The sequence below is a fragment of the Notothenia rossii genome (assembly GCF_949606895.1).
Source record: "Notothenia rossii genome assembly, chromosome: 2".
NCBI classification, from domain to species: domain Eukaryota; kingdom Metazoa; phylum Chordata; class Actinopteri; order Perciformes; family Nototheniidae; genus Notothenia; species Notothenia rossii.
Window position 1 is genome coordinate 29,799,460 of NC_136904.1, and position 13,817 is coordinate 29,813,276.

The following is a 13,817-nucleotide window of genomic DNA, read 5'->3' on the forward strand; positions in this document are numbered from 1 at the left end:
CAATGCACAACAGCAGATAGATAGAATCAGAGGGATGAGATCCTCTTTAATGGTCACTCATGCAGAGTCCACAGCACACACAGTGACATTTGTTCTCTGCATTTAACCCATCCAATTACCAGGATGCCCACTAGGAGCAGGGCAGCTATTGTACAGCGGGAGGGGGATGTCCGGTGCCATGCTCAAGGGCACCACGGCAGGGCAAAAGGTGAACTGGGATCTCTCCAAGTAGCAGTCCACTCTCCATATTTTAGGTCTTGTCGGGGACTTGAACCGGCAACCCTACAGCTCTCAGTCCAAGCCCCTACTGACTGAGTTACTGCTGGATAACAGTAGGAACAAGATGATAGCGTAATTGATTACATGGGAGCTTTTTTCTGTGATAACCAATATTTGTTTTCATTCCAAGAAACTCATGATTCAATGATAACACTAGGAACATGTATAATATTACACATCCATCCATTGATGTCATCGTGGCTTGCACGCAAGTCCAGAAAAACCTATTATATTTATTTTACCTGGGAACCATTTATCCTGGTTAAAAAACGATTGAATTTAGGCTGAAATGAAAAATGCACTTCTATTCATCAAAGGGCAAGGGACATGCGTCCAACTGACTGATTATGTTACCAAGTGTCTGCTTGTTGTGCAATTTAGCAACAGTGTTTTGTTTGCCTAAAACTCAGCTAACTCTAAAATATTTGACAGCTTTTCTGTTGTTGTTTTTACCTTAAACAAGGACAATGGATAATGTCAACGTTATGATTGTGTTACTTGCAAACCCCAAGTACACTGGAAACCGCATCATTTCATTACACAGTAAGAACATACTGTAACACACATCTGCACCTACGTAACCGTCACTTGACCATAGATGTGCTGAAGCTTATGTTATGTTAAGGCATATGTTGCCTATATTGCAGTCTTGAGATTTTTTATTTCCCAAACCAATACCAACTAATAAACACAAACAGCAAATATTTTTATAAAAAAAGGTTAAAAAAGACCCAACGTTTAAAATAGAAACTTTGATAAGAGCCGACAAGAAGTGGTTGGATGATGCATAATGGCCTCCTTTACTGTGCTTTGCTATGTGTATTTATCCAGCGTGCTTATTAGCACATAAGTGAGACTTCAATTTCCCATGTGGTTTCAGATGTGAATGCAGAAAATAATACAAAGTGTGCTTTAGTTTGAAGTATGCAGTTAAAACATAGTAATTGTGGTTTGCAATGGTTACATACATACCACACTTCTACAGTAAATAAATAACAGTCCCAATAATAAAATATGCAATTTATATTTTATTTATGTTACATGTATCTTTTTAACAAGCATTTTTGATTTTCGCAATTTTTTTCATTTTCGTACCTAATTAGCATCGTTGATGAGAGCCTAGATTTAAAAATGCTATGTGAAGATTGAAGAAGGGTCCTATCTTCACTCATTTTGAAGACATGAGCAGTTTTATATTGGGCTACATATGTTATTGTAGTGTTATTGCTGTGCTCAATCATTTTTGTTATTTAATGGTCGGTCCATGTCTTTGATCTCTCTGATTTATTCTTCAGAGTAAATTAAATAACCTCGGTTGAGAATATGACGTTTATATTATATTATCAAAACATAAAATATAAGGATCCATTTGCAGCATCTAGTGTTTGAGGATTAAGGTTTATATGCTTATCATATAGCTCCTCCACTGCACTAATAAAATATATGTTTCATATTTTTTCAATAAATAATAGGTAAAATATAATTAGGGCTACTTATAGGCATAAAAGCACCTTTGCGACTGTAGACCTGACGACACTTGTATACGATTTGAAGGATGTGAGAGGATGCATTACATGAATTTAGGATCATAATTATCCATTTAATCTTTGTCAGGTTAGATTAGATTGATTGGTTAGACATATTTCTGTGCCTCAACGCTTTCAAGGACAATTCAACATAACAACTTTGCTCATAGGGGCGTTTGATATAGTGATTTACAGTCATACTTACATTTAACACCAGCTAATTTAACACCGACTTTAATGTAGCTGCATCTAAAAACTGAAATAAGTCCCTGTAATGTGACTGGTAATGATTGCTGTTAATAAAACATTTTTTTTGCTGCATTTAAACAAGAAAGAAATAAAAAACTCTTTGTGAGATTAATAGTATATGTCATGTTGAGGTTTGGTTGTAAGAGAACATTCAATGAGAGTTATTTGTGCAATTATTTGACTTTTGTTGAGTATTCTACTTTCTTTTTTTTAATGTAAAAAAGTGAGCTTGCCAATAGTTCACTTTGTTTAATATAGAGGAAAGGGCATGTGTCATTAAACCCAAAATAGGAGTCATAAATGTTGATTTTCATGGCAATCTGCCATGAAATCTAGAATAATAGGCTTTGAGAAATCATGCATGCAGAGTGTAAAGCACACTGTGATATTTTATTAAATGCTGTAAAGCAACACTCATTGGTATATTGTATCGGCTTAAAGGGGCCCTACTCTGTTTTGGGGTTTTCTCTTTCCTGTAGTGTGTTATAGAGTTTTTTTGCATCTAAATGGTCTGCAAAGGCTGAAATCCCAAAGTTTCTCTCCAACACTCCCCACCCCTGCCTAAACATAGTGACATCACAATAAAACACATTGTACGTGATGTACGTACGCTAAGGGGCGGGACATCATCTTTTTGAACATTAACGCATGTGAACATGTCAGACAAGAGGCATAAAATACAAATATGAACAGCCATATTTTTCTAAGGGTTTTAATGCCTATTCTATTATCAGTTGTACAGTGCAACTGAATGTGATATACCTGTCTATAATGTAGCATAAAAGGGTGACTGTATACTTTGAGGGCAAGAATAAATATCCATTAACTCTGATGTTGATCAATGAGAAACACCTACGTATTCATGAATTCTTTATTAACGTTGACTGCATTCATACACTAGCATTTCATTTTTGACTTAAGCGGTCTTTGAGGAGATGCCCGCATGTTTGACTTCAAACAGGTGGGGTTCATTATAACTTTGGCTTTGAGAACGCAGCCTTGACTCAGAGGCCTTACCCCCCCCCCCCCCAGGGATCTGAACAGATCCTCAAACGAATGGATTGGGCAGAAAAACATCATCAATACAAATTCTGAATTAATGTTACCTTTTATGTGCAAATGTATGTGTACATATATCTGCCTTTTATTTGAATTACACACATGATTGCTCTACTTTATTTAAGATTAAACCTGAAGACAGTGAGCATACTGGAGAGGTAAGGAGAGAGAGGGTTTGTGGCACAAATTATGAGCCAGACTTATCATTGATTGATAATAATTCCTCTAAATCCTAATTTCCAAGTGAAAACCAGGCCCTGGACGACCTACAGTCATGAATTATGTTGAGACTGCAGACTTCAGAACAGGCAATGCATTTCATTCAGGATCTAAGACTGCAAAGAAACGACACTAACTAATGATGCTGATAGAAGTCGAAGCAGGCACTGCTCTCTAGAAGCACATTATAGATGAGTATGATCATAAATTGTTAATGTTAGGTTATTGCTCACACATCATCTGTCATTTAATGTACACAAACACATAGACATGACCAATAACACAAGTCCTTGTGTGACACTCGTGCTCAGAAGTTTAACTTAATTATGACTTTGAGAAGAACAATCAGTCATTGTGGTTTTAACCCCAGAGCAGATCAGTCTGCAGGAATATGCACCATATTGTAATGAGTTTACTGGATTATGCATGTATTGAATTTACTATATTTATTCATTTATTAGCCCTGCTTGTGATTTAGCTCTAGTGGTAGTGCTTTAGGCTGGTTTGTCAGTACAACAATTGTGTCAAAAGAGCATATCTTGATTACCAGATGGTTTACAATTACATTTTTGCACACTTACTACTGTAGAGTCCACAATTCCACATAAATAAAAACAGAAGACTGTATTAGCTCTTGGTTCTGAACACGAATTATACATCAAAAAGCACAGACTTATCAACATTCAACTTCAGGAGTAAAATGTTCCCCTTTAAAGTGTTCTTCAGGAACTATGATGTGATATTCATGCAGTTTCAAAAAGACCAGCATAGGCACTTCGAGTTGCTTTTGACCGCTGACTAGAAACAGCATATATCGACGGTTTAGACAGAAATATTTCTTTTATGGGTTGCAAACAGGGGTTTCTAAAGAAGTGGATTGACGTTTTTTATCATCTCTATCAGCAAAGTCGGAGCAGGCAAGAAAACAAAGTGCGGCCTGGGTGAAAGGATTAAGGGAAGAAGAGGGCCCAGAGCAAAGTGCTGCTGCCGGTCTGATAAGTTTGCTGAGGAGGCCGATACACATTGGAATTTGGCAAACATCAAACCATGACTGCATGCAGAGGGAATAAGCAAAAGTAGACAATTTGTTTTTGTTAAACTGTAACTAAAAACATGCAGTAGCAAAGACCGTGGCTAGAACCCTTCTGTTTGTAAAGCTACAACACACATCAGCTACAGACACTTTATATGGTTGCTGAGCTTCTTTAGCCGGCTATCTAAGTGAGATTATGAAGCATTACACATGATAGAGATGCTAAAGTTTCACCTCCAACCTGAAGCAGCCATAGCTCTTTATCCAGGTCCCTTTTAGAATCAGATCACTGACAACCTCTGGAGGACCCTATTGAAACTACATTAATTAACATTAATAACATGATTATGTATTTGGCCAATTAATTGCATTTTAAGGGCATAAAGCTGCATTCAAATTGAATTTAAAATTGGCACCAAAAAGACAAGGTGAAAGTTTAAATGATGGGTTTTGCATGTGCGTGGTACAAAAGCAGATTGGCGAATTTCAAATGATTAATCATTTACCCATTGTAACAAGGCATTTGATTGGAGGATTGAATGTTTGTATTTGATTAGATCAAGCCATTTATTAAGTATTATTTTAGAAAGTGTGTAGGCTTGATTGGCGTGTGTTGGTCAATCCCACAGATGTGGTTGCTTCCCCCTTACTCACCCATAACAACACGGCTCACAAATGAAAATCCATAATGCGTTGTGGTTTTTTTCATACTCCTAATTGTGGGAAATGCAATATTGTTTACTTATACCGTAGTATACAGTGCCCAGTCATAGTGGGAAAACAAATTGACAAGTGAAAAAGGACTTCATAAATGTTGATAACTCAATGGGCTAAGGAACATTAATATGCAACTGCTTTGTTTTGCTTTCAAATGCACAATTTTACCATGCTGGCTATTCTCTTCCCATATTTTGTCACTGTCTTGTCAAACATGCCTATGAAATATAAATGGCAAAAAATAGGCATGTCAGAAAGTAGTGGTAAAAAAAAATGCTAAAGTGATCTTTTAAAAGTTGACCCTCAGATACATTAGTGGCCTTTAAGTGGATATGAGACTGCTGCCTGAGTGGCTGACACACATAGGCTAGGAGTACTTGTGTCTGAGCATCAATAATATAAATTTGTATCACCATTTGGCCTGTCACAAGGCTTTTACTGAAGCTAAAAATCATAAACACATTTACTCTTTAATCAATATCATACAAAATATGGTGCAGCAATGAGTGTTCCTTTTCTCCTGAGACATTGGTGCCAAACACGTTAATACAGCTTGAACATAATTTATGGGTTGAGAGGCGCCACTACAGCACTTGAACAGTGCTCAATTGATTGAAAAGGCTGGATAGTCGGGGGCCTAGGGGATTTTTTGGTTCAGATTCTCGCAAATTCGCCAAATTTGGTACAGATGTTGTCCACACCGTACTTAATCATTTTAAGATGGGTGCCAAGATTGGCGCCCCATGGTACTGCCATATTGCGCAATCCAATATGGCTGCCACCCGAAAAAAACGGAAAGTCATAGAATCATAAATAATACCACTTTTTAGGGGGTTTCTGGGTCGTAGAATCTGATTCTGGTGTTATTTTAATGATTTGAGGTCAAGATTACCCCTCAAGGTCAAGTTTACTCATCAAAGTTAGTACATAAAGGTAATATTGGGGTAAAATCCGGTATTTCTGGTGCGCCATGCCAGATGCTACCCCCAAAAAGTTATTTTTTTCCATTATAAGTTGTAGTTGTATATATATCAATGTTTCACAACTCAAAACAGTAGATTGTTTATTATAAACAACAAACTAATACAAGTCCAACTTCAACAACAGTAAACAACAGTAGGGGACAATGTAATCAAAATAGTTACTCCGTAAAACTTGCTAAAATCAAAAAGTTAGATCACAATGTTGTCTTTCACATTCTTTGTGTCTCCATCCCTTGCAAGGTGTGGAGTTACTGGCTGTCATCTTCATTATTAAGGCACCCACCTTCGCATTTGCAGAGGATTGTGCATCGGACACCGATACAGTGGCATTTGCACTTTCCCATGCATCCCTTGAGGCAGCCACAGCGCACAAGAAGGTCACATGCTGCTGATGCATCACTAAGAGTGGTCCACAGTGGTTGCCATGTGCCAGTGCCATCTTTGTGCCAGCCCCACTCACTGAAGTCAGGAATTTCCTGCTGGACCGAGGTTGCCTGATTCCAGTAGAAACTTGCCTGCAGTAGCGCTCGCTTGACATGCTGGAACAGTGCAGCTTGGGTAGGTGGGAGGTTTTCCAGGGATCTACTTCCAGTGGTGAAGAGGCAATGTCTGGCCTCATTGACACCAGCTGCACCACACCCCTTGCTGTACATGAGCACGACAAATCGTTCAATGTTCTGCATATGCACAGACTCAAGACTGAAGAGGTCAGGGGTGTTTGTGAGAGCAACTAGTGTGTTGGTGAGGTCTGGTATGCTTCTCCAGGCTGCCCAAGCTGTCTTCTTGCCACATCCAAGAAACTGGGAAGTTGTGTCACACCCTGTTAAGCTGTGGAAGAGGGGTAGTGCCAATGACTTTGATGGACCGAGATCAGAGTAGATGGTATGGACTGGTATGTCACGATATTTTCGACCAGTACCGAAACCCACCCAGAGCTCCGTTAGGCCAAGGGTCTCGAAAAACCGGATTGCCAAAATGACAACATCGCTGTCTACGGTGCGAACAAAGGCTGTTGTATGACCCTGCTCTGCTGCATGTGCCAGATGCAGGAGGATCCTGGTGTCTGCCTCAGAATGGTTGCACTTCTGTAGTTTTGTGACATCACAAGGCATGTTGGAGAGCACAGTCTCAAAGTGGGTAGTCAGAAGGAGCTTTCCACGCATGTCATTCTTTGAGATCTGTGTGCTGATGAATGAGAAGAGCTCCTTTTTGTTGTCCTCGTTTTTTAGGAAGCCACTCCATTCATGCTTAGGGATTGGAGTGCTACCATCACCGACTTTTGTCCGTGAACCATTCCCACGCCGTTTCTGTGTAAGATATTTTAGGTTATTTTCCTCTGGGTAGTTATCCCATACAGCATCAATGCGGTGGGTACTAGTTGTCATTTGGGCCTCCAGAAATGGTGTAATGTTGAGCAAGACATACTCGCTGAATGTCTTTGCTGTTGTGGGGCGCACCATGTGGATGACTGCTGCCATATCCAACACCACAACGGTAGATTGTTTGGCAGAAGCTGCACGACCTGTGCTAGCATTGAGGCATTGAAGAATGTCAGACTTTGTCCCAGATCGCAGAGACCCTCTGTCCGCCAGGCTCGGTGGCTCTCTCTGATTTTCGAATTGAAAGAAGTCTGTCATGTCAGCATTGGGACGTGACTGGAGTGAAAGGAACAGTTGTGTGATTAAAACCATGTTCTGCTTCTGTATGCCACCGTCCTTTGTACCTTTTTTCTTGGGGCCAGTTCGGTTGGCGAATGTTAGCATGTTTTTCTGCTTGACGGTATGAGATACTGGTACTGAAGCCATTTCCAATCTTTCCTTGACATATGCTGCATGAAGGGTCTGGCCGGCTTCATGGATTTGAGATAAAGAAGCAACAACTGCCGGCTCCATGACATTCTGTGTATCGAGTGCAATAAGCTCCTGGCTTGTAGCAAGGAAGGGGTTGCCTAGCTGCTGTACCACATCGATGAACGAGAGTACATCCTTGCGAAACTTTACTTGCAAGTTATGTCCTTCCTCATGATGAGCAGTGGATGACGTTGGTGGGTCATTGATGGCCTCAAACTCCTCAACTATCCGTGTGCAATCAGGTCCAGCCAGCATAAACAATGTAAGGGCTTCAGGATTCTCATAGAGTCCAACGGCTCCGCCATGCGCCTGGAGGCTTTTGTTGGACTGCTCATGTGCTTGGTCCTTGGCCATGAGGCTGAACTTTCTAGCTGATTTCTGCACAACAAAGTTGCCTTTCATGAATTCAGCATGTACTTGAGGGTGTTTATCAGCTATCTGAACCATGTCACGGACATGGACTGGCATCCAACGTGCGTAGTTTGTGTGGTCCAGGGCGTGAAACCAGCCGCAAAGTTCGTCACATGCTTGCACATATAGTGGAAAGTCCCCTTCCCGCAGGGACCGCACAAAGCGACACATCAGAAGCTCCAGCTTCATTATGGTTGACCAGAACTTGAACTGGGGAACAGTTTGTGAACGTTGATCCCACATATCAAATGACTCAGGTGGGCCCATTATACTCTCACAATACTCTGCGTAGGCGGTCTGTTTGAGCTCATAAAGTGACATGAGAGAAACTTGATGGGCATACCTTGTGCGTTTGATGTGATGCTCATTGAGCGCAGATTGTGCGCGACCGGATGTCAGGACCTCAGCCTTAGCGAGGATGGTGGCCCACCCGGAGTCGAGCAGCAGCTTCCCAATCATTAGGTGCATCTTGTCTTCAATATGCAGCGCACCCATCATGGCAACCAACTTGTCTTCTCCCAAAGTGTTGGGGTATTGCCATTGGAGCAGTTTGATGATAGCAAATAGTGGCTGATCTGCACCGAGTACGCTAGTCTGGCCTGGGTTGAGGAACTCTGTGCCTTGCATCGTCAGCTCCATCGCGTGCTTCATTGAAGATGCGGATGCGGCCTTGTCTGGGAATAGGGGGTAGATGCCGATCTCAGCTGGGGGCTTCACTGATTGCTCGCTGGCTAGCATAGAGTTGTATCCCGACCAAGTGATGATGTCACCCTCTGCTAACGTGCCTTGCTTCAGCACACTGTTAACGTGTGCCATCCATACCTCATCCTTGACCGTGGCACCTTGCACATCAAGCGGTGGTCTGACTTTGCTGTTGCCATATTTTGGTGCAAAGACATCTGTTTGAGTAAGTTGGACTGGGGGCTGGATCACGTAAGAGTCTGGTAGCTTTGGAGTCGACGTGTCAGAGGGGTCAAGCTTAATTGGATCCCGCTTCACACCTAGGTTCTCATGCGAGAGATGGTTGGTCACGCTAAGGGCATATCCGTGGAACTCATCAAGTGAGAAGTTGCCCTGAGCCTTGCTGTCTAAATTATCCACATCATGGGTGGTGAAGACATTGAGACGGCTGTTGGTTGGTAGTACCACTCCATCTAAGACATGGCGAGCACACACCGCTTGAGCAATACCTCGCTTAACTTGCATGACCCGTTTGTATGATACTGACATGCCTTGAGCATGTTCAATATCAATCTGTTTTTTGTTCCGTCCATGTCCATGCAGCCTGAGGCCACGATACAGGGGGAAGGGGGTTTCTCGCTCCTTGTTGTGGCGTATTGTATCCGTACCCTTACTAGTATTGTAGATAAGCAGTTGTGAGATGTTGCATGCAATTCTCTCCCTTGCATTCAGATTGCTGTCTTCACTAATCTTCTCAAGAGCTGATGGGCCCTGGAGCACTACATTGAAGAAACTCCTCATCTCTTCACTAACTGGAGCTGTGAGGCAGTTAGCAGGAAAGGAGCCATCAAAAGGCAGTTGACTCTGTATAAAGTTGTGCATCATCATGGCAGCCCGCATGAAAATAAGAGCATCTTCTTGACCAATTTGTGCGCTATATGTCTTGGCAAGCTCATCAGCAACCTTAAACTTGTGAGATAGATAAATATCCTTCCGGCCTTTATTTTCCTTGGAAACCTCAACCCATTCAGGTAGAAACTTGAGAAGGTGATCCTTGAATCGGGTTGAGTGTGGCACTTTTTCATCTTGGCATTGATGACCTTGATCACTCGTAAACTTTCGATACATATTGCGTAGCTCTGAGAGCTTGAATAAAGTGTTCTCTGAATGTTCGATCAGGGCTATTATCTGAGCGCAGATGATCGTATTGAAGGGCGAAGGTGCAGGCCGCACCGAATCACGTTTCTCAGTAGCGATAGCGGTGTTTCTTAAACTTACATAACAGTTATGGTGAGTATGGAAATCAGCCGCATGTGCATCAGAAGCTGGGGCAACTAGTCTGCCAAGTAAAGCAAAGTTTTTGTTGGTCTTCGCCCAACTCTTTAGCTTGTTATCTACATCATCAGATGTTGCCCTGTGGAGGTTAGCTGGATCCACGCCCTCACAGATGATACAATATTTGACATTGCCTTGTTGCTGAAAATTCCCAGATGATCTGAGTTTTTTGGGACTAGGGCCAGTCTCTGCACTGGGGGCAGCTTCTTTGTCTTGCTTCTCTCTCGCCCGTTTAACCCGAGAACTACTACAATAAAGCCTGCACGTTTTGTGATACACAGCCTTATGCAATGTAAGAGTTGCTGCAATGCCTGAACCATCATTCAACTGACTAATCGTGACGTTACAAGGAAGATCATTGGCATTGATATCATTGAAGTCTTTTAGATCCCTCTCAAGTGATACAAGTCCCTCTGTCTTTGGAGTTGTCAAGCTTTCTCCAGGTTTGACCATTTGACAAAGACAACAGAGTTCCCAGTTCATAATTTTGATAGAAGACATGCTTGACTTGACACTCTTGTTCTAGTCCATTATGATGATGTAGGCTCGTTGACACAAAGAACTTTCACTTGCCATCCCGTCTTATAGGTGACATAGCAGGCACCTAAAAACAAGGACATAGGTTTGGTATCAACGTTGGTTGGGACCAGAGAGCAGAGTGCACATGCAAAAATGATAGCAATATTAGTATCCCCAGGACTTCATTTAATTCACTTCATATCATTGTTCTAATTTATTGATGACTTTATTTGGGCAAAATAATGAATTAATAATGAAATTTCTCAAAATGACATTAGTTATCTTATTAGCTGGCAAGTGTACAGGCAGATTAACCTTAGCTCAGCAAGATATCATTCACCAACAATCACTGAGCTAGCTAGCTTCTAATCTCTGAGCAATTGTTAGCTAATGTTAGTCAGAGCTAATATAGCTAATGTTAGCTAGCTTGAAAACATCAACTACATGTTCTTTGACAGTATTCACACCATGAAACTATAACAGCACACTAATTTCATTATGTTGTCTATCAGAAAATGCATGCACTTTTGCTAACATTACAACTTACCTGTCTTTTGTATGTGGACCATGAATCACCAGTACAGCCTCATTAGGTTACCTTCACCTGGTTTAACTGGCAGGCTGATTCAGCAAACACAGCACATGTTGTTACTGTTTGACTCCTGCCTTGTCTCTCAAACAAGTTTGAAAATAGGTTAAATGGCAAAACATTATTTCCAATAAATAATGATACCATTTTATTTTTTATGACACAAAATGACCTTTATGTTAACTTAGAGGGGTAAACTTGACCTCATATCATTGAGATGAAACCAGAATCAGATTGTTTTGAATTGTGAAATAAAACATTGATACATACAAGTATAGCTTATAATGAGAAAAAAAAATGGGGGTAGAATCTGGCATGTTGCACCAGAAATACTGAATTTTACCCCGATATTACCTTTATATACTAACTTTGATGAGTAAACTTGACCTTGAGGGGTAATCTTGACCTCAAATCATTTAAATAACACCAGAATCAGATTTTACGGCCCAGAAAACCCCTAAAAAGTGGTATCATTTATGATTCTAGGCCTTTTTGTTTTTTTCGGGTGGCAGCCATATTGGATTGCACAATATGGCAGTACCATGGGGCGCCAATCTTGGCACCCATCTTAAAATGATTAAGTACGGTATGGACAACATCTGTGCCAAATTTGGCGAATTTGCGAGAATCTGAACCAAACGGTCCTTTTTTCCCCCCTAGGCCCCCAACTAGGAGGAAAATACCATTTTCTGCAATGCTTATAATGAGATGCCCTGCACAGCGACTGATAATGTGTGTATTGTTGTAGACGAAGAGGATCAAAAACAGTGATGTGACTTCTTCTCCATCCTGGCAACATACAGTTTACCATTTCAATGTCTGTGACAAACATGAGTTAGAGTATTTTGAAGCAGTTCAAACAGAAATGCAAACAGGGTGCAAACATATGAAGAAAAACATTCTACAATCCCTATAAATAGGAGTGGCTAATTTCCGTGCCAGAAATAGAAGTTGATACCACTATGGTTTTGGAGGAAGATAATTATTTTGCTTGTGAATTTGCTTTGCTTAATCATCATATTGTAATTGAAAGCGTTTTTACTGTTTGTTCGATCACACATTTTGGACAATTCCAGAGTTACTTGCACTGGTCTGGAACTATTATGTGATATTTATGTGGTTTGTCAGGTCCCATCTTCTGGGGTTCAAAGTAGACTGGGGTATAGTCTACATAGTTTATCCTTTTTACTGTTATTGAATTTATTGTTACCTACCAAAATAAATTCTGTGTATCATTGTGGCTGACAATCCAAGATATAACATTTTTTTAATTAAACTATAATACATTCAAGTATTGTACCATTTCTGACCACTAACAATAATGGGCTGACCTTCAGCTAAAACACACAAAGCATGTAAAAAAAAAAAAAGGGCCAGCCGTGGCTCAATCTTCTACAGAGGTTACGGTACCTGGACGTAGCCGCCATTACTCTGCAGCTTTTACATGTGCAAATTAGAGAGCAACCTTGCCTATTCGTTATGGCTCGGTAAGTGGGGGTGGGGCTCTCAGAGACTAAAAAGGCCAAGTTGCAGAGGGTCATTAGCCTGGAGCATAGCTTTGTGGGGAGCTGTGCTCAGCCCTGCAGCATCTCTATGAGCAGAGGATGGTGGGAAACTCAAGATAAATCACTATGGACTCAGCTCATAACCTCAGCACCTGCTTACAGACCCTGCCCTCTGGCTGTATGATATGCTGCCCCTTTATCAAAACAAACAGGGGCAGGGGCAACTTCAACCTCTCTGCTATTGGCTACTTAACAATGACACATTGTGCTAACACGACAGGCAGGCACACACATAGGACTTACTATTCATTTAAATCTGGTATTTGCAAACAATCGAGATATTGAGATACATATAATATACATTAGGGACTTTATGTTATAATTAATTTCTGTATTTATTTTAGACCCCAATCATGTCAGGTCAATTTGACAGGAACAATGCAAAATGTGAACATAACCCAAGGGTTAAACTACACAATGTGATTTAGCTACACTTCAATATATTAAAAGTCAATCTCACTGATGCAACTTTAAACAGAATATTATTATCTGAAATTGGGCATTTTCCACATTACAAGTGTATTTTCCTTGACACATGCTGCTGATAAACCATCTGTACTTTTGGTTAAGTAGGATTATTCTTTGTCTTGTTTGGCTGCACCTCGCATATTGATTAACTTTGCTAGCTGATGTGTAGTACATATTAATATAAATGCATAATGACATGAATATTGGAATGCAAACAGTTGGTCAAGCTCTGCGAGGGCTGAATAATTTAGGAGAGGTTTTAACATTGCTTAAACACAATCATTTGTTAGTTGATTCCTCAGACAAAAACACCAATTAAAGAACAACTAAAATA